The sequence below is a fragment of the Calidris pugnax genome, unplaced genomic scaffold, assembly GCF_001431845.1.
Source record: "Calidris pugnax isolate Ruff unplaced genomic scaffold, ASM143184v1 scaffold13, whole genome shotgun sequence".
Classification (NCBI taxonomy): domain Eukaryota; kingdom Metazoa; phylum Chordata; class Aves; order Charadriiformes; family Scolopacidae; genus Calidris; species Calidris pugnax.
The window spans coordinates 20,646,120-20,664,384 of NW_015090810.1; the positions used below are offsets into that span (position 1 = coordinate 20,646,120).

Genomic DNA, 18,265 nt, shown 5'->3' on the forward strand with positions numbered 1-18,265 from the left:
CCAGTTGCTCCAGGGGACGATTAGATTGGATGTTAGGAAAAATTTCTTCACTGAATGGGTTGTCAAGCACTGAAACAGGCTGCCCAGGGAAGGTGTTGAGTCACTATCCCTGGAGGTGTTTCAGAGATGTGTAGATGTGGTGATTAGGACATGGTTTAGTGGTGGACTTGGCGGTGTGGTACTAATGGGTGGATTTGAGATCTTAAGGGTATTTTTTAACTAAAATGATTCCAAGATTCTATAATTTTTTGAAAGTGTGTACAAAAAATAACTCCTTGCCTATGCAATTGGGAATCTATATTAACAGTGTAGGGGGAACATCTCAGAGCAGAACCCCTCTATCTATATTAACAATAAAATTTCTTTATCTGTATAATGCAAACAAGTGTTACATATTTCAAATCCTCTTAATCTGTATGGGGCCAAAATATATCAGTTACTAATAAAAAAAATTTAAAAGGCAAACAAAATTGTTGTTTTCCATCTGCCAGGATCATTTGCTCCCTTCAGTGCATGGCAATTTTGTCTCATTTCTCATTCAGACTCGAGTGGTTTTTTTGGTGATCTTATTTGCTGCTGCCATAACTGAAGTCAAGTGTGGTCTAACTTCTCTGTGCCTTTTATGTATGTTTCAATAAATGTTCATTTACGCTGATTTAAGCAGTTTCTTGTATTATCTTACACTGTGTTTTATACTGCAGTTTACAAGAGAAATTGCTGTGAGGTGAGATGATATATCTATATAATGTTTGGAGTGCTATGTTTCATCCAAACATCTTACCCGTCTTCACATCCCTCCTCAAGAAGTTACCTCTATTATAAAATAGTTATATAACTTCCATCGCATTAGACTTAGATGATTCCTAGGTTATCACTGATAGTCAGCAAAATACTGTATATGCACTAAACCTGTTTTAAGAGACCGTCTTATTTTTTTCCCTTACTACATTGTCTTGTGCTCTTATTAAATCTGCAGTTTTTAAGGGCAGTCATATAGTGTCTTTTCTTCTTTGCCTTATCATACTTGGATCCAGAAGTGACTGAACTTACTTGTTAATAACACCAATATTTGTCCAGGCTGTGTTTCGTCTTTCCTAGAACATCTTGTTCAATTGCTCCAGGCTAAGTTTTGTCAGTATGGGGAAGGACTGGGGTAGCGCTCGAAGAATCCTACATGCTTAATATTGAGTATTTTGACAAAGCAATTTCTTCACTTTCTGTTACTTTTAGTGCTATTACACTGTCAGCGTTTCCTTCGGTTTAAACATTCACTAATTTCAGGTGCACTCTCATTCTTGTTCAAGTTGCACAGATCCTTCAACTATTCGATTGATTTAAGTCTCAGGAGTGGGGCTTTGACTAGAGAGTTATAATGGTGTAGGTGAAGATGTGGAAAGGCAGGGGGTTGGATGAGTTTAGTTCCCCTGAGCACTCTATAGGCAGCTGCTACTACAAATGTGAAAAAACCTCCTACATGCAAGCAGTCACTGACTCTGGTGTATGGATTTAGTTGCAGAATTCTGGAAAAGTGCTAGAGGGAGCCAATTCAGTGGTCATTCTCACTTCTTTTACCTCAGGAATGCCTGGCTTATCTCTGTAAGACTCTGAGTGTGCTGCAGTGTAGCCAGCACATCTCAGAGCAACAGGCTGAGGTCCCTCACTGGCACCCTGTGCTTCTAACCTTGGCATGTCATCCCACAGCTTGTCACAGGCAAGCCTGATATTATCCCCCCTTCCCTTTCAAGCCTTCTTCTGCACCCCCAGCCTACACATGGGTGGGGTGAGAAGCAGAAAAAGCCTTGACTGTGTAAGGACTGCTCAGCCAGTAAATAAAACATCCCTGCATTATCAATACTGTTTCCAGCAAAAATCCAAAACATAACCCAGTACTAGCTCCTATGAAGAAAATTAATTCTACCCCAGCCAAAATCAGCACAACTAGGAGCTCTTTTCTAAAAACTTTTTATAGACTAGGTAGTCAAACTTATGTACAAAACTGTAAATCTTATATTGTCCTCACTTTACTGTAGTTTTCAGTATGAAACACCCAAAGTTCAAAACAGTAATCTTGGGTTTCTTGATTTTGTTTTTGGTTTTTTGGTTTGGTTTTTTTTGTTGTTGTTGTTTGGTTTAGGGGTTTTTTTTGTAGCAGGTAGGATGAGGAAGTGTCTGGGTGTACTATATTAGCAGTGTCTTCATTGTAAATTGAAAAATATCGATGAACGAGCGAGCAAAGATTTGATTAGATAATTATGATGAAACAAGACTGCCAGAATTGTGTCTTCTGCTTTGCCTGTGGGTTTGTTACATTAGCAGTTGAACAACAAATGTGAAAAGTGACAGAATCAAATCTTAGCAAAATAAATTGAGATAAATTGTGTAGTATTAGCTGTTTTTCTATCCTTGATAATTTGATGCCTGATGGAAGTCAATTGGCCACTCTTCTGTTTTCCAAGACTTTTTTAACCTATAGATGTGCACAGTCAATAGGCAACTCTAAGGAGGAAAGAGCACCAAGAAAAATACACTTCTTGTTAGCAGGTTTTTATTTACTTTATGAAGGGCTGTACTCTTCCAAGAAGGCTTTGAAGCACTGAGAATCATTGAAAACCACTGGTCTGAAAATGAGGAGGAAAACCAGAAAATGAAAAAGATACTGATTATTTGGTTATTTTTATTTCTTTGCATCATTGTATGACTATTAATTTTTATTTTTAATGCTTTGCTTCTAATGGGAGATGATATCTGACTCATTGTTCATGTTCTGGAAAGTTCTGCTGCCTCACGGCAAAATTACTCAGGCCAATATTTGGACCCTTGCCAGGCTGCTTCTGCTTGGGGGTGAAAATGAATTATGAGAGTCAACTATCTCTTTAATGATCTTCTGTTTATTAACAAACAGGATACAGAAAGCATATTTTTTTCTGAATGCAGGAAGAACAAACAGCAGGCAATTTCCTTGCCTGAAACACCATCACTGCCTTTTCAGCCTGCCCTGTGTACCGTGGGTTTATTTCTTTAACCTCTGTACAAGGACACATATTCACAACTTCTCTAGTTTCCTGCTGCCTGACCCTTGGCTCTTGCTTGCTGGTGAATTCTGAAGCTACAGTTTCACAATATAGCCTCTTCTATAATGGAGCAATTAAAGGAATTTCTGCTTACTCCATCATGCAGACCCGCTTGTTTCATTGCAACAAAAACTTGAGTTAGCTGTGATACAGCCCAAGAGGAATAGGTTGGGAAGTCTTTATGTTGGGTTTGACACTGAACAGTTCAATCTGGTGGAACTGTGGCTTGACATTGTTAATATAATGACAAGTGTATTTTACCAGGTTAAAATTCCATTTAGCCCCGTATGCCATATCCTGTGTTCAGCCATGAGGAATAGCAGCTACCATGGGGAAAAATATAGGACTGGGGCAAAGCATTCAATGAGAGATACTGCTCCAAAATCTTCTCCCAGCCTGTAATAATCTAAGAATTAGGGACTTGGTAAGCCCAAAGTTTCATATTTGTGTTGACTAGCCTATGATGGATCTTTCTTCTGCAGATGTGCCTAGTTACCAGTTGAAGCAATATGGACTTTTGGTATCTTCAACATTGTGCAAGAGTACTTAGTTTTGTACCTATTATCAGCTACTTAAATCTAGTGCCCCATATTTTTCAAAAAAAGATGGTAATCAGTCATTATCTGTTGATCTTCTTTATCCTGTTTCAGATTTGATAGACCTCCATCACATCCAAGCTGCAAGCAGTTTAGCAATGTAGCCTGTGTCATCACCACGCCCCAAAAAACACCTCAGCCCCCAAGGAACCTCGTAGTTGTGTTGGTGCCTCAGCAATCGGCATCTGTTGACTTCACATCTGCAGCTCCATACCAGAACTTCAATGAGGCATCCATTTAGTCTCAAGGTAGGAGAACTATTGTGCAATCATAAACTTCTAGTATGGTTTGAGTTGGAAGGGACATCTTCCAAAGATCATCTAGTCCAACCCCCACCTCTCACGAGCAGGGACATCTTTCACTAGATCAGAGCCCTGCCCAACCTGAACTTAAACTCTTCTGGGGATGGATCATCCACAACTTGGCTGGGCAACCTGTTCCACAGTCTCACCACCCTCATCATGAAAAATTTCTTCCTTACGTCCAATCCCTTGTCCTGTCACTGCAGGCTCTGCTGAACAACCTCAGCTCTGGTAGTCATTCTTCATAGGGGAAGTCAAACCTGTCTGCTTCAGGAAAGCTTCTGTGGTTAGCTATAGATTGTCCTTAATACACGTCAGCATTTTTCAATGCGTGTGAATTAAAAGTGTGCCCTAACACATACCCTCAACTATCGTCATGCTCTTTCTTGCTTTTGTCTGGGAAGACTAAGCTGTTATCATTATCTCATAAGTGTTCTGGGAGTGTTTTCTCATGTTAATATTTCTACTGAAGCTCCAGTTTTCTTTTAGTGTGGGACATCAGTTGTGTGAAGAAGTGTCTCAGGATTTCTTTCTGCTGTTCTCCTCTGTCTTTAGTTTAGGCTGTTTTTTTCACACTTGGCTCACAGTGCTATAACACCTATGATTTCAATTCCCTGAAAAATTTCGGAAACTAAGTAAGACTATTTCTTAATTTTCTTGTGCTATACAAAAGATATATATATACTTTCTTTCAGAAAAAAAGTGAGTTCTTGCATGAGTCTTGTTGACCTTGACATTATCATCTGCTTTCCTTTTTAAATAGCTGCTTAAAATGAAACCAGAAGACTACAAATCAGGTGGTGTTTGCCTATTTCTTTAATTTGCTCATTGGATCAATGAGCTCAATAAATTAGTATTTCTGATCCTATGTTTGAGTTTGTCACTTTATTCTCAGAGGTAGGGGTTTCCATTTGTAATTTATTTTGATGGAAGACATATACTATATAAATCAAAAAGAGAAGAAAATATTCTTCTTCAGTAACAAATATTTATAAAACATAACCAAAGAGAAAACGGGGGGAAATTACATAATTGAAACTGGGAAACACTCAGATGTTGTAAAGCATCCCTTGTGAAATACTAAAATTGTTCAAAGGAGGTTCTTTAATTCAGAGATAAGAGGTTGAGTCTCTCCTCCGTGAAATTACTAGTGAATGTTATGTAAGTATTTGACTGCAACAAAACCCTGTATGAGTATTGAGCTATTGCAGTTTGTCTTTAATTCTTATAGAAATTGTAAATTAGTATGAGCCTGAAGCCTGATCTAATTGAAATTTGACTCTTCTTTTACTGTGCCGTATAAGGGTCCCTTAAGTTATGGTGAAGGGTCAAAACATTATAAAATCTATTTAGTTGCTGGAGTTGAAGCACAATTAGTGGTTTCATTTGTGATGCAACAGAAAGAAGTATTCTGATGCATCAGCTGATGATGAAACTTGTCTTTCCTTATGTAAGCAAGAGACTTATGTATCTTTAGGTTAAAATTAGGAGTTTATGAAGGCAGTCACAGCTGTGGGTGAACTAATCAAGTTCCACGTCCCATCCATTTCCTTCATGCTCCTTACTTTTAAGAGACTCAAGTTGGTTCACTAAATAATTACTCTCTTGATTGAAAAAAAAAAAAAAAAAAAACAAAACCGCTGACACTTGAAAAAGCTTTGAAAATATTTAAGTAGCTTATTTTTTCCCTTCGGAGGAAGCTCCAAGTCTCCCGTTTACTCATTTAATCTGTCATCCCATTGCACCCAAGGGCAAAGTGTCATTTCAGTGTGGTTCAGTAATTTTGTACAGCACACAGAGAACAAACAAATATCAAGTGACTGAAGCCAAAGTGGATTTCATGCAGGAAGCTATGTTTCCTTTTCCCCCCATACACTTTTAATAGATATTTTCTTGATTGTAAGGTAGTAAGTAGACTTCTGCTCTGGAATTTTATAAATATGTTTAAAATCGCAGTTGATAGGTCAAAAAGTGTTCTCAGAATACACCATTTTGTCACTGACTTACAGACAGTGGTTTGATAAATATCTGGATGCAGTGAATGAACAGCCTAGGAAACCAAAAGGATCTTCCATTGCAGATTTACAAAATACAATCTCAGATAATAATATCCGTAGGCAGTTCTGTGTTATTTTACAGCTTTTACTGCCTAGCATAATGATACAGAATATAAAAAAGATCTTAGAATTCACTCTTATGAATTACTGGTTTTAAATTTAACCAGATAAGATAGTACAATATTTTGGTTATTTTAGAGGCTTAAAACAGAGCTCTGAATCTGAGCTGAACAAAGCTTATTAACTGATGTCATGTTTCTGATAAGCAAGACGCTATGCTATTTGACTAGAAGCTACAAAATATTTTTAATGAAATAATAGAATTTAGCATGATACATATTTTAGTAGGATACCATGTCATCAAAACTAGGTCTTGGGAGATTTATGATACTAAAATTACAGAGTTTGTTTATTGAACTGGCATTTCGTGATCACTGGTAGTGTTAAAGCAATGAATGAAGTAAAGAAGTTCATTTAAGAGAAGGAAATTGCAGTAATTAAAAAGTACAAATCATACATAGCTTACTACACAAAAGGCATAAACAAGTTTTATGAGAAAGTCTAGGATAATTTAGAAGAACTAGTCCCTATTAAGTAGCCCGAGATTGCCTTTTTCTGGCTTAAACAGATGACAGCTATTTATTGAGTCACTGTCATATTCTGCTGAACAAATTCTCTGGTATGTTGTATGCATCTAAATTTGAAATCAGGGGAGAAAATGTACATTATTTTTTATAATACGTAATATGTACAATGTTACGATATGTATCCAATATGTATAACTGAGAGAATCACTGTATTTAGGCAGAGTTAGGAAGTATCTGCAAGCAAAGCAAATTCTGGAGATCATTTTTAGCAGCTGTCAACATTTAGGGTAAGTTGATTTAAGACTAGGTTTGGCTTACTGGAGCGGATTTACAATTTAGAATCAAATTTAGTTTCTGTTGTTTGAAGTCTGGACTACTACCTTTCTAAGATTATGTCCTGGTATCTTGTGTTAAAAAAAATAAAATTGATAGACTAGATTTCCTTACATTAGCTGATGATTAATCCATACATTATGTAAAGATCGAGAGCAAATACAGTTCAAACAAACTGAATCAATAGTAACTTATAGTACAGCCAAGATTTCAGCATCTCTGTGTCTAGAAGTTTCTGTGTAAATGCTTTTGATGAGGAAGACAAATGGTGAACGTGATCTTTAACTAGTAGTATTCTTCAGCCATCTTTGCAGCTCTCAGCACTATTGTACAATTGTATGCTTTTCTGTACCTGGTGTAATAGCACAGTTTGGAATACACCATGATAATCCTCTAGAAAGGTTTCTCTGCCAACTATAACTTTTTTTATGGTTTTTTGAGCTACCAGCTTATTTTTCCACAGCAGTCTTTCGGCATTTGTATTCTTAAATAAACTTTTCTACTCTTAAGGTTGATTGATTCTCACTCCACTCCACTGTATTTTTAAATGTCCTGGTTAGAGGTGTCAGCCTAGAAGCAGCTTCCACTTTACCCTTCATTTCGTATTTAGAGTGCTTGCCATTTTAATTCTGCCTAGAAGAAATTCATCAGAGTAGGGTTTTATAAATACTAAAATGGCCTGTGCTGGCCCATTCCATTGTAGGAAATATTGGCAATAAGGCAATAATTCTGCTGCATATCAAGCATGAGCTATTGAGAGATTACTGTTTATTTGTTCCACTGAGCAAACAAAAAAAGCCTAATGTTTCCAGAAGGAATAGATATTCAAAGCGGTTGTTTTGAAAGGTGTCTGAGAATGCAGTGCCATGGTGTGACAGATAGAAAGGGATTAAAAAATCTTCTTGTGTAAATATACCTATCCCTGCGGGTGGGATGAACATCAGTCATCTAATTTGGATTAAAAGATATATCTAGCTTGGAGATGACCAAGCTCTGACTCCATTGTAAGAAAAAAAGCTGTAGCTGAGCTACAGTTATTTCTCAGAACTACATCTTTGGGGACTTAAATGCTGCACAGATCTTGACTTTTTCAAGTTTCTTCATTCAATATATTGTTTACAGGTTTTCCAGCAAGTGGTGGCTCTATATTTTTCTTGTGACCATTCATTCGTTTTGGTTTTGTTGTTTGTTTGTTTTTTTGTTTTTTTTTTTTAAATCAGATATTCAGAATATTTTTGAAGTCCCAGGTCTGTAACCTATATTACACATAGTGATAAGTACAGTACACATGAGAAGGTTTGGCCATGTTGCCATCAATATAAATAGCTAAATGTATACAAGATGATTCTGAATACTCCATTTTGGAGTTGGTAGTGCCTAACAAAAGAAGAAGAAAGAAGAGACATAAATTGATGTTGATTCAAGCAGAAGATGCAATGGCTTATCTTACAATATGGTTGATGGGCTAGGAACACTTATTGGGAGACAGAAAAGGATGAAAAGCAGTACAGGCTGCAGGATGCTATTTTGCAGAAATGAAGCAGAAGTGTCAGTGTCAAAAGGCACACCCACACATGAAACGTCTCTAGCTTCTGCACTTAAAAATGGCTAAACTGCAAATTTATGGAATTAGATATTAATTTGGATTAAGTGGAACTGCTGTAATAACTGTTTGGTCGATTGTTAATGGGAGGATTTGACATGGGGTTGTGAGTTGTTGCACTGTTAAAAATGCATTTTGTGGCTGTCTGTACCTTGATCTCTAGGGCTCGGGTCTCCTTCCTGTGAAGCTTTGCAGGTTTGCACATTCCCTGCTTTTTCCGCCAGAGTTTGATGTGTGAATTCACAGCAAATTTAGTGGGAAAGAGGAAACATAACCAGTTGATAAGCTTGGCTCATTCTGTCAGCTCCTTGCAGCACCCCAGGCAAGCTTAGAAGCCTATCACATGGTGCAGGAATGCTTTCCCCTCCAATGGGAAAACCAGTGTTGGTTTAAAGGCTTGTGACAGTGAGGAGAGAGCAGAGAGCCTGCCCTTGGAGACTTGGGAGCAGGTTCTTCTTTCTGCACCAGCGTGGGGATTTAACAGAGCAATTTCATGACTGGCAAAGAAAACTTGATGGTATACTCACTCCTCGCTGATAGAGCAGCTCGGGCAGGATATGTGGAGGAGTTTATTTTAAGTAACTAAATAAAAACTTCAGAAACATTACAAATATTAACCAACAGCTTAACCAACCGCCTCCTACTTGAGAATGCTTTCATGTATTTCCAGCTTAAATGCAGCAAGTCTCTGTGAAATGAAGCTATATGACACACTGCTTTTGACATATAGCATTGCTGACATTGTCAACTACTTTGGCCTGGCCAGTGAGAGCCAGTGAGCCTCTTTTCTGCCCTGCATCCCTTTCTCCTCCTCCCAGGCTGTCCAAGTGTCAGATGGGCATGGGGGTGAGGCTGAGCACTGTTTTGTCATCCCAGTTTCCTGCCATTAGAAATTTGTTCCCTTATGCCCTAAACACCTTGTAAGAATTACTATTGCTGGTGGGGGCTGCTCTCATAGCTGGCATGGTTGTTGGAAATGTGCTTCATGTCTGTAGGGGGCTTAACAGTGTGGACTTCCTCTCCATTGAAGAGTAAAAAGATGCCCAGGGCTCTTTTCTTACATCTCAGAGGACTGCCACTGGGGCTTGGTATTGGTAAAGGCAAGTGCATTTGGCCTTCTTCAAAGAGGATGTAAAGTTGTCAAATATCGTCATGCTTTTCAGCCAGCATCTTGTGCAGGTAAAGAGATATTGGGTCCATCTCCTGCATGGGACCTAAGAGGCTAATGGAGTTTCAAGACAGGCCAAATTAGGACGTAAGTTCTTGGGGTAAAGATGGTCCTTTACTTTTTGGTTGTATCATTAAGGATCAACAAATGGTATCCAGTAGTTTTAAGTGGAAAACATCATTTCCTTCCTCTTTGTCCCGATTTGAGGACCACAAATCTCCTCTCCTCTCCGCTCCGCTCCTTCTTGGATCACATCACATGTACTGGTTTTGGTAGACATACGTTTAGATGTTTCTGTTAATTAAGTTACAGGAGACCTTTCCAGATGAATCTAAGAAATTTTAAAACTAAAGTCACATTGAGCTCATACTCTAATATCTTTTGTCTGATGTAAAAATGTATACTCCATCATGATGTATGAGACAGTTAATTGTTTTCTTATATGAAAATAAGAATATATTAAAAATCTTATCAGAAAAGAAAGGGGGAAGAATGATTTCAAATGTGTTTACTGTTTTACTGCCATTTTTCCCAATGTCACAAAACCTCCCATTAAGAATTACTATATCTCTTTTCAAGTTTGTTTATGGAATATGGCTATACCTGAAAAATATATATAGCACTGGTTGAAACCAGTTATGGTCAGGTTTTGAAATCTTAATGTAATGAGGCCAGGTGGTTGTTCAAATTGCTCCTAGTCAATATTTTGTGATTTTAATTTGGGAATGACACGGGGATTCATCCAACTCTTGTATTATTTCTGATCTATCACAGTGTTTGCTGGTGGGTGGTTGTCATTTGTTGACATGATATGTTTGTTTTATGTGGGTCTGCTGATGTTATGCAACTGTTTGGCAGTGACATTGTCAAAGGAGAAATGATAAAAGACTTGCAAGAAATGTTTATTATGACCCTTTCTTTATCATAAAAATGTTTCTGTGGCTTTTCTTCTTTATTCTGTAATGATTTTGTGGAATCATATCACATTTTGCATCCTGGAATGCAGGTGCATTTTTGCCTATATTGCTTCATTCAAATACTAGAGTAATTGAGATTTGAAGTTAACGTTTATCAACACCCAGTTTTTACAGGTAGTGCAGTATAAACTTACACTTTTAAAGGGAGTGGCTTTAAAATCTTCAATATTGCAATAGTAAGAAATGTTTAATTTGTAATGTTGACCTTGCATACACAGAAAGAAAATTTTTGATAGAAAGCTGTTTGGTGGAATTCACTTCAGGAGTGGTACTTAGCTGTGGGGAGTTAGAGAGAGATCAGCTTTTCATAGAGCGATAGATGGCTGTGGTAAAAAAACCTGATCATTCAGATACTCAAAAGCTGTTCGACGAGTAGTGCAATGAATGGGTTTTCCCACATGGCTGATTTGCTGAATTCTAGAACTCTAACTTATCTCACGGAGATGTTTCATATCTATATTTGCTGATAAACCTTACACATATCAGAAATATGAAATGTAAATTAAGTAGCGCAACTGTGAATACTTGAAACAGTTCAAACATGTATACCTCTGTTCTGGCTAGAATATCTATGTAATCCTTTGTTGGGAATTCACCTATTTGCACATGGACCAGATGTTTGAACCTGTATGACTGGTATATTTATTATCTAGGCATATAACTGCAGTTTGTATGTACTGTATGCGTGTCTTGCCAAAGGGTGACTTAGACTTTGACATATGACAGCATCTAGTTTGTTGTCTTTTGGTAATGACTTCATATTGCTATCCCAGAACCATCAATATACTGTCTTCATTATTTGTGCTTCAGTAATTTCAGGTGCAATATGATGTTTGTTCAGCTGTGCTTGCCATCTCTAAAGTACGTTAATGTACCCTGAGAAGGCAAAGTGACTGGCACAGAAATGAATAATTACAATAATGACTAGATGTTATTCTTGTTTATTCTGAGGAGTATTCTAATTAGCTGCTCAGGAAATGGCTACTTCCTACATAGCTGTCATCTATATTAATTGCTGAGGTGGAATGCAGTTGGTTTAATATTGAATCCTTCACTTCACCTAGAAATATTGTTGACTCCTTGTCATGGTTTAACACCAGCCAGCAGCTAGAACCATGCAGCCATTATCTTACTCCTCCTTCAAGCTGCAATGGGGGAGAGAATCGGAAGAGTGAAAGTGAGGATAACTTGTGGGTTGAGATAAAGATAATTTAATCAGTAAAGCAAAAGCTGTGCATGCAAGCAAAGCAAAACAAGGAATTCTTTCACCACTTCCCATTGACAGGCAGGTGTTCAGCCACCTCCAGGAAAGCAGGGCTCCATCACACGTAATGGCTACTTGGGAAGACAAAGGCTATCATTCCAAACATCTTCCCCTTCCTCCTTCTTCCCCCAGCTTTATATGCTGAGCATGATATCATATGGTATGGAATATCCCTTTGGTCAGTTGGGGTCAGATATGTTCCCCTCCCAACTTCTTGTGCACCCCAGCCTACCTGCTGGTGGGATGCGGTAAGGAGCAGAAAAGGCTTTGACTGCCTAGTGACAACTAAAAACACCAGTGCACTACCAAAATATTTCTCAACCCAAATCCAAAACATAGCATAGAACCAGCTGCTAGTAAAGAAGTTAACTCTATTCTAATTGAAGCCATGACACTCCTGTACATACTTGTGTAACCATATGCCCATGTACTTCTTCTCCTGCTACTACCAGGCTCTTGCAGCTCCTAGAGCATCACTAAAAGTACTGTGGGAAAAGGGGCGGGTTGGAATTCCCCCATGCTGTGAATTACGAATATTTCCATCCACTGTTTCTACTCCTGTTTCTTGGCCTCAACTTCAGTTCAGGAACCAACACCAATGTGTTATAAGATCTATGGCAAAATAGATCCTTTTTGGATGAGAATAAGTAATGGTGTTAACTTGCCTGTGTGATACAAGGATGCTGTTGATAAAGTGGATCAACAGAAAATTGCAGTGCTATGTATAGGCAGAAGTCTTGTTTTGAAAGGTAGAGAGGTAAGGTGAAATGACAGAGGAAAAAGAGAGGCTGGCCACTGAACTGGGAAAGTACTGAAATCTGAGGTGCTAAGCAAGTATTCATTTGCCAAAAGAGAAAGACCACGGATGGGTCCCTCACACTTACGAGCTAAAAAGTATTTCAGTGCAATTGCATAAACTATGTTTAGCCATGACTGATAAGTTGATATTGGAAGGTGTGGTAATGAAAACCAACATGATAAAACAGTACATTTTGTTTTCTTGCCAGTCTTTAATGTTTTTGATTGACCTGTATTTTTCTATTGATTTGATGGCATGATTTTCCAAAATGCATTCCTTCTTCCTGTTCTTTTTGGGGCCCATGGAGAATATGGTTTTATCATTTGCATAAAAAGGAATAGGAGTTTTTCATCTCTACTTTTATCTGACATGAAATGTTAAGCTTTTACAAGTCTTCTAAGATTCTCAGATCTTTTTTAGTCCATGTGAACTAGAAACCTCTTTTTTGGTGATCTGAAGAGAAGCAAAGTTTGGTAAATGAAAACACACGGGTTCACCATGTCTTTCTTCTGCTTGTATTATCTATTTTTATATGAATTGTTTTGATTTATTTGTTGTTTTGGAAGGATTTTTTATAGAACTTTTAACAGGAGGAAAAGAGGTAGCATTGGAGAATTTCAGCTGAAGTACTTTCTGCCTCTAGGTCCTGTGCTTCAGGAAAGATTGGGACTGTAGGATAAAGTTCATGAGAGAGCAATTGAAATTATACAAGTCTAGGAAACTGATTATTGAGAGGAAAAGCTTAATTACAATGGCTCCTTACAAAAAAAAAAAAAAAAAAAGAAAATGAAGAGGAGACACAGTAACCTTTAGTCAACCAGGAGGCTCCTACAAAGAGGAAGGGAATTTCATTTTCCATTCTGTAAAGGCTATGACAAAAGCTAACAGGCTTGCTTTTCAAGGAAAGATTCAAAAAGTATATAGGTGCATTCAGTGTGGATAGGAGGGTTGTTAAAATGACCATCTGCATTTTATCCCAGGTTGTGTTTTTTCCCTATGATTATGAGGAAGGAGGGGGCAAAGCAGAATCCAAATGATAGCGTGTAAGAACTGGCTGTGAGAAAAGCAGTTCTCTGGGGAAAAGATTTGTTTGAAAGCCATATTTTTGTTAAGCAAGAAGGCTTTGTGAAGTTCTGTAGATTTAATTTTTAAGAACTAAAACTGTAAAAATAAGAAAAAACTAATTAAGAAGTGAAAAATAGAGTTTATGGAATTGTTTGGGATTCCTTAGTATTTATGATGATGTTTTCATAGTAAGTTTTGCTGTTCAGCAGTATGCCAATCCTGAGTCTCTAGTTAGCTGTGAGGGTGATTCACATTTGACATATGCGTTTGAGCTGTCAGTTTGCAGCAATAGAGGCGGGCAGGTCATGTTTCCAGTGTTAATTTAGATTTGACATCTCATTTATACCTGGGAAAGACTGTCGGAAAAAATTAGAACACAAATAATGCTGGCACAGCAGGGTTCTCATAAATAAATTGTGTTCACTTTCTTCCCACAAAGTTAGGAAATAAATGCACCTAATATTTGAAATCTCTGTGATAATTATAGAAAGATGCTACACTAGATATGGCATTCTCCAGCCATTGGTTTTCTCCCCAGGAAGAAAGAGGCAAGACCTACTGAGTGCTAACCGTAATGAAACTGCTTCCAGTAAGAGTAATTGTGTTCTAATTAAGATAAAATTTCTGTGCACACTTGGATGTGAAATATTTCAATTTTATTGTCTGTGTGTATTTATAGCAGTAGAACTAAGTGTTATAAGCATCTCCAAGCACCATGCATTAAGAAATTGTAATACTTAGTGTAACTTGCTTTTAGTGCCCATAGTATTTTATAGAAAATTTTATTTGAACTTGTAACATAAAAAAGTAAGTCTTTACTGCTATGATAGTATCTCACCTCAATATGTAAAAATGAGTAACATTCCAACAGACTCACATATTCCAACATATTACAGATGCTTCCATGATGCTATTGTTGGGGGTGGTGTGTGTGTGCTCATTTTACAGAAGACAAAAGTAATCTGATGTTTTGGTTATCATTTTGGGGGACCAAAGGACACTCCTTGGGAGTCTCCATATGGTTTCCTGTAGTGACTTTGAATGATGCATTAGTGTTTCATGGTAGCCAACATTCTGGATCTCCTGTAAGAAAGCAAAATAGGACAAGGGCATGTATCCATATGGGCTTGTACCCTTTCAGAAAACTCTGAGTACAAGAGTAAAATTAATTTCCCATGCCCCATTTGAACCCTGTAGCTTCAACTCAAGCCTGCATGGGATGCTTGAAAGCAAGTCACAGAGAGGGATACAGGAGTAAATGGTGTTAGCAGGAAGTCTCCAATCCCCTGAACTCATCTGTTAGATTTGCTCCTTAATTTCTGTTGCATCTTGACAATCATGAATGCATAATATGGCAAAGTCGTGTTATTAAAAAAAAAAAATCCCTACCACTACAACTGCTTACTGGTTGCTTGCAACAACTGCACTGTTGTACATTCTGAATATGCAGAGTGTTTAAAATACCAGAAACATTGAGAAAAAAATAGTAAAGGTAGAAGTTTTTGAGAAGTATTTGAGCAGGAAACATCAGGTTTTTTACTATCAAAAAAACCTCAGGAAGTAAAATACACATTGCAACTTAGTTTTGCCCACTCAAAGTGGAAATATATGTTATCTCTGATAAATCCTTGGCATAAACCAAGAATTTTCCAGGCAACTAAGTAAGCTTTAGATACAACACACGGTAGTCACAGTGGACCTATCATAGTTTAAATGTGTAATAAAGTTAGCAATGTCAACTCCAGATGTTCAAAAGTATCCTTCAAGCTCCAGAAATCCTTGACTTATGTTTCTTTTTATTCATCTGCTGGTTCCTAAGTTTTCAGAGCTCCCTTGGATCTTGTTTTCACATAGCTGAGGATTAGAAACTTACTTTATTTTTAATGCAAAGAGTGAGTTTCTCACATTCTTTGTCACATACATAAAATATAGCAGTACGGCTAATGCAAACTGGCGTTTTTACTGGGTCTGCTGAGGTGGTGCTGCTTGAAGAAGCTATATATGTCTAATAAATGAAACGTGATCCTGTAGTACAGTTAGTTTATACTTCATCCAAAGATGTCTTGGAGTTAATTACTTGATTCATGAAAGGAGCTGACAAATGCAACAGGAGTAAATGTAGGATGATGTTTCTCTTAAAAAGGTAAATTAATTGCTTCCTCTTTATAGAGATTTTTGTAAAGCTCTTCAGGAAAAGGTCCATCATAAAATTGATAGACTACATATATTTTACTTCTAAACTAAAAAAAAAAAAAAAAAAAAAATCTTAATGAATTCACTTGAATTTTTATAAGTCCACCTTCTCTAAAAACTGGGTCATAGCAGAAATCCAGACATACCAATATATCCCCCATTTGTTCAGCAGAAAACATTGAAACAGGGTATTAGGGGGTGGGCAGGGGAGTAATTCAGTACTGAAAAGGATTAAAAGAAGCTTAACATTTAGGAGTTGCTTGGGGAGAAACTTCTTCACTCCAGGTGACATCTACGTAGACAGCAGATAAAATATTTTTATAGATAGGTGCATATATAGTATGTTTCTGTATGCAGAAATGGGGGGCTTCGTATATCATCAAACAACAGCATGAACTTTTTATACCACAGGAAGAAAATAGTTATTGATGAAAAAAATTAGAGTCCTGACTTAAAATCAGAAGAAAGGTCTGAAAAACAGAGCTGCTGTCTCTCAAAATTACAAAGAGTGGTCCATTTCTTTCAGTTTCCCCAGTCTCTTTGAAGACATTACTGTTATGATCTCTCTACTTCTCTGGGAAGGTAAGCAACCAAATTATTACACTGTTGGGAGATTTTACAAACATTGGATTCAGGTTTATTCTTCTGTTTACTCTACATCAAAGTTGCTCCTGTCAGTCCTGCAAGCTGCTTCTGACTTAACCGTCTGCAAGAGAGAGAATAGGCCACCATCATATCTGATGCTACTCTTAAGGCACACGAAGTTGACAGAAAAAGGAGGCCCAGAGAATTCCATTCAAGAGCTGACATGATTGATCACTTTGATATGTATTAGCTTTCTTTAAATTACCCTCAGAAAATGACAACTCAAAGTCCAATTTAATTCTGTCAATGCTTGTGGTTCCTTTTAACTGAACATCCCTGTTGAGTCTTGTAGGACATGCACTTAAACACATTTATTGCTGATCATAGAATCAGCGTGATACTGTCATAAAAATCATTACTAAAAAATTACTTTCGTATAAATATTTGAAACCATTTCAGTGTAATAAGACTTAAAGGCACATCATATATGGAAATATTATGCTGATATAAATTATATAGTTTAGATGTCTGAAGACACTACAGATGACTTGACAACTGTCATGTTTCCATAATCTAGTGAAAACAAAATCTAAACACTTTTTATCTGTCATTATTCTAATACTATGAGAAGTCTACACCAGTATTTTCAGGTCCAGCTTTACCCTCAAAGTAGGAGTAAAAATAGCTTTGTCGTGGCCCATGTCACGTTATCTCATGTCTACATTTTGCAAGTTAAAAAAAAAAAAGAATGAGTGTTTCAACCTCACTTTATTTCCTATGACTCAAGTGGGATTTATTTTATTTCCAGTTATTAACATTAATGCTTCAGTTTTGCAACACAAATAATGGCTCATTTAGGCGTTGTGAGCCTGTTATTTATCCTTTTTCTGGTGAGAGCCCTTCTACGAGTAGGGAGAAGTCTGTATTGCTATGGGAAAGTGTATTTTGTATTTGGTTGTTTTATTTGGTGTATTTGGTTATTTAAGATTATTAGAAAATTATCTTCAGTGAAATCATAATCTGATTTACTTTTAAACTGAAGAGATGTATTTTGGGTGTCCCTTCTTGAAACCATTTCATAGTGGCAAAAGGGGAAGGCAAAGCATCCTGCTTTATGGAGAAGAAGTAATCTCTGTGCCACTGATTCTGGCTTGGACCTGCAGATTTCTATCATTTAATGTTCTCAGTTACTCTCATTTATTTCATATACAGTATAAAGACAAACACACCAGCGAGAGCACACGATTTTATCTGAACCAGAACAACTGCGGAAGAGACACAGACAGTCCCTGTTATTATCCCTGTTATTATGTACAAAGATACATTTGATAGCAAGCCCAGAAACCATAAATTTCAGTTCCAGCTCTCCTCCTAATTGCTGTTAATATTTCTATTTCCTTCACATTACACATGGTTCATATTTCTAACTTTGACAATATCTTTTAGTGGTTCATTTTCACAAATAAAATATTGGACAGCTTCTTCAAGGTCACTTTAAGTAGAGCTGGGAACAGACTTCAGATTTCTATTACATTGGCATGAAGACTCATCTGCTTTGCCAGTCTTTCAGTGGAATTATGGAAAATAATTTTTATATTGCAAAACATTTGCACTCAGAAGTGAATTTGGATGGTGTGATAATGTTCATTTTTATGTTTTCAGTGA

The 18,265-nt window shown here is 37.1% G+C and overlaps 1 protein-coding gene across 5 annotated transcripts in view; it reads left to right on the forward strand.

The window, feature by feature from the left end:
- Positions 1-18,265, forward strand: part of DLGAP1 (discs, large (Drosophila) homolog-associated protein 1) — a 504,110-nt gene that overhangs the window by 267,068 nt on the left and 218,777 nt on the right. For 4 of the 5 annotated variants that reach the window (XM_014938662.1, XM_014938663.1, XM_014938664.1 and 1 more), the window contains exon 4: positions 3,722-3,915. The exons of the other annotated variant lie outside the window; for it this stretch is intronic. The gene's annotated coding sequence lies outside the window, so the exon portion shown is untranslated. The remainder of the gene's footprint in view (positions 1-3,721; positions 3,916-18,265) is intronic. 5 annotated transcript variants of the gene reach the window in all.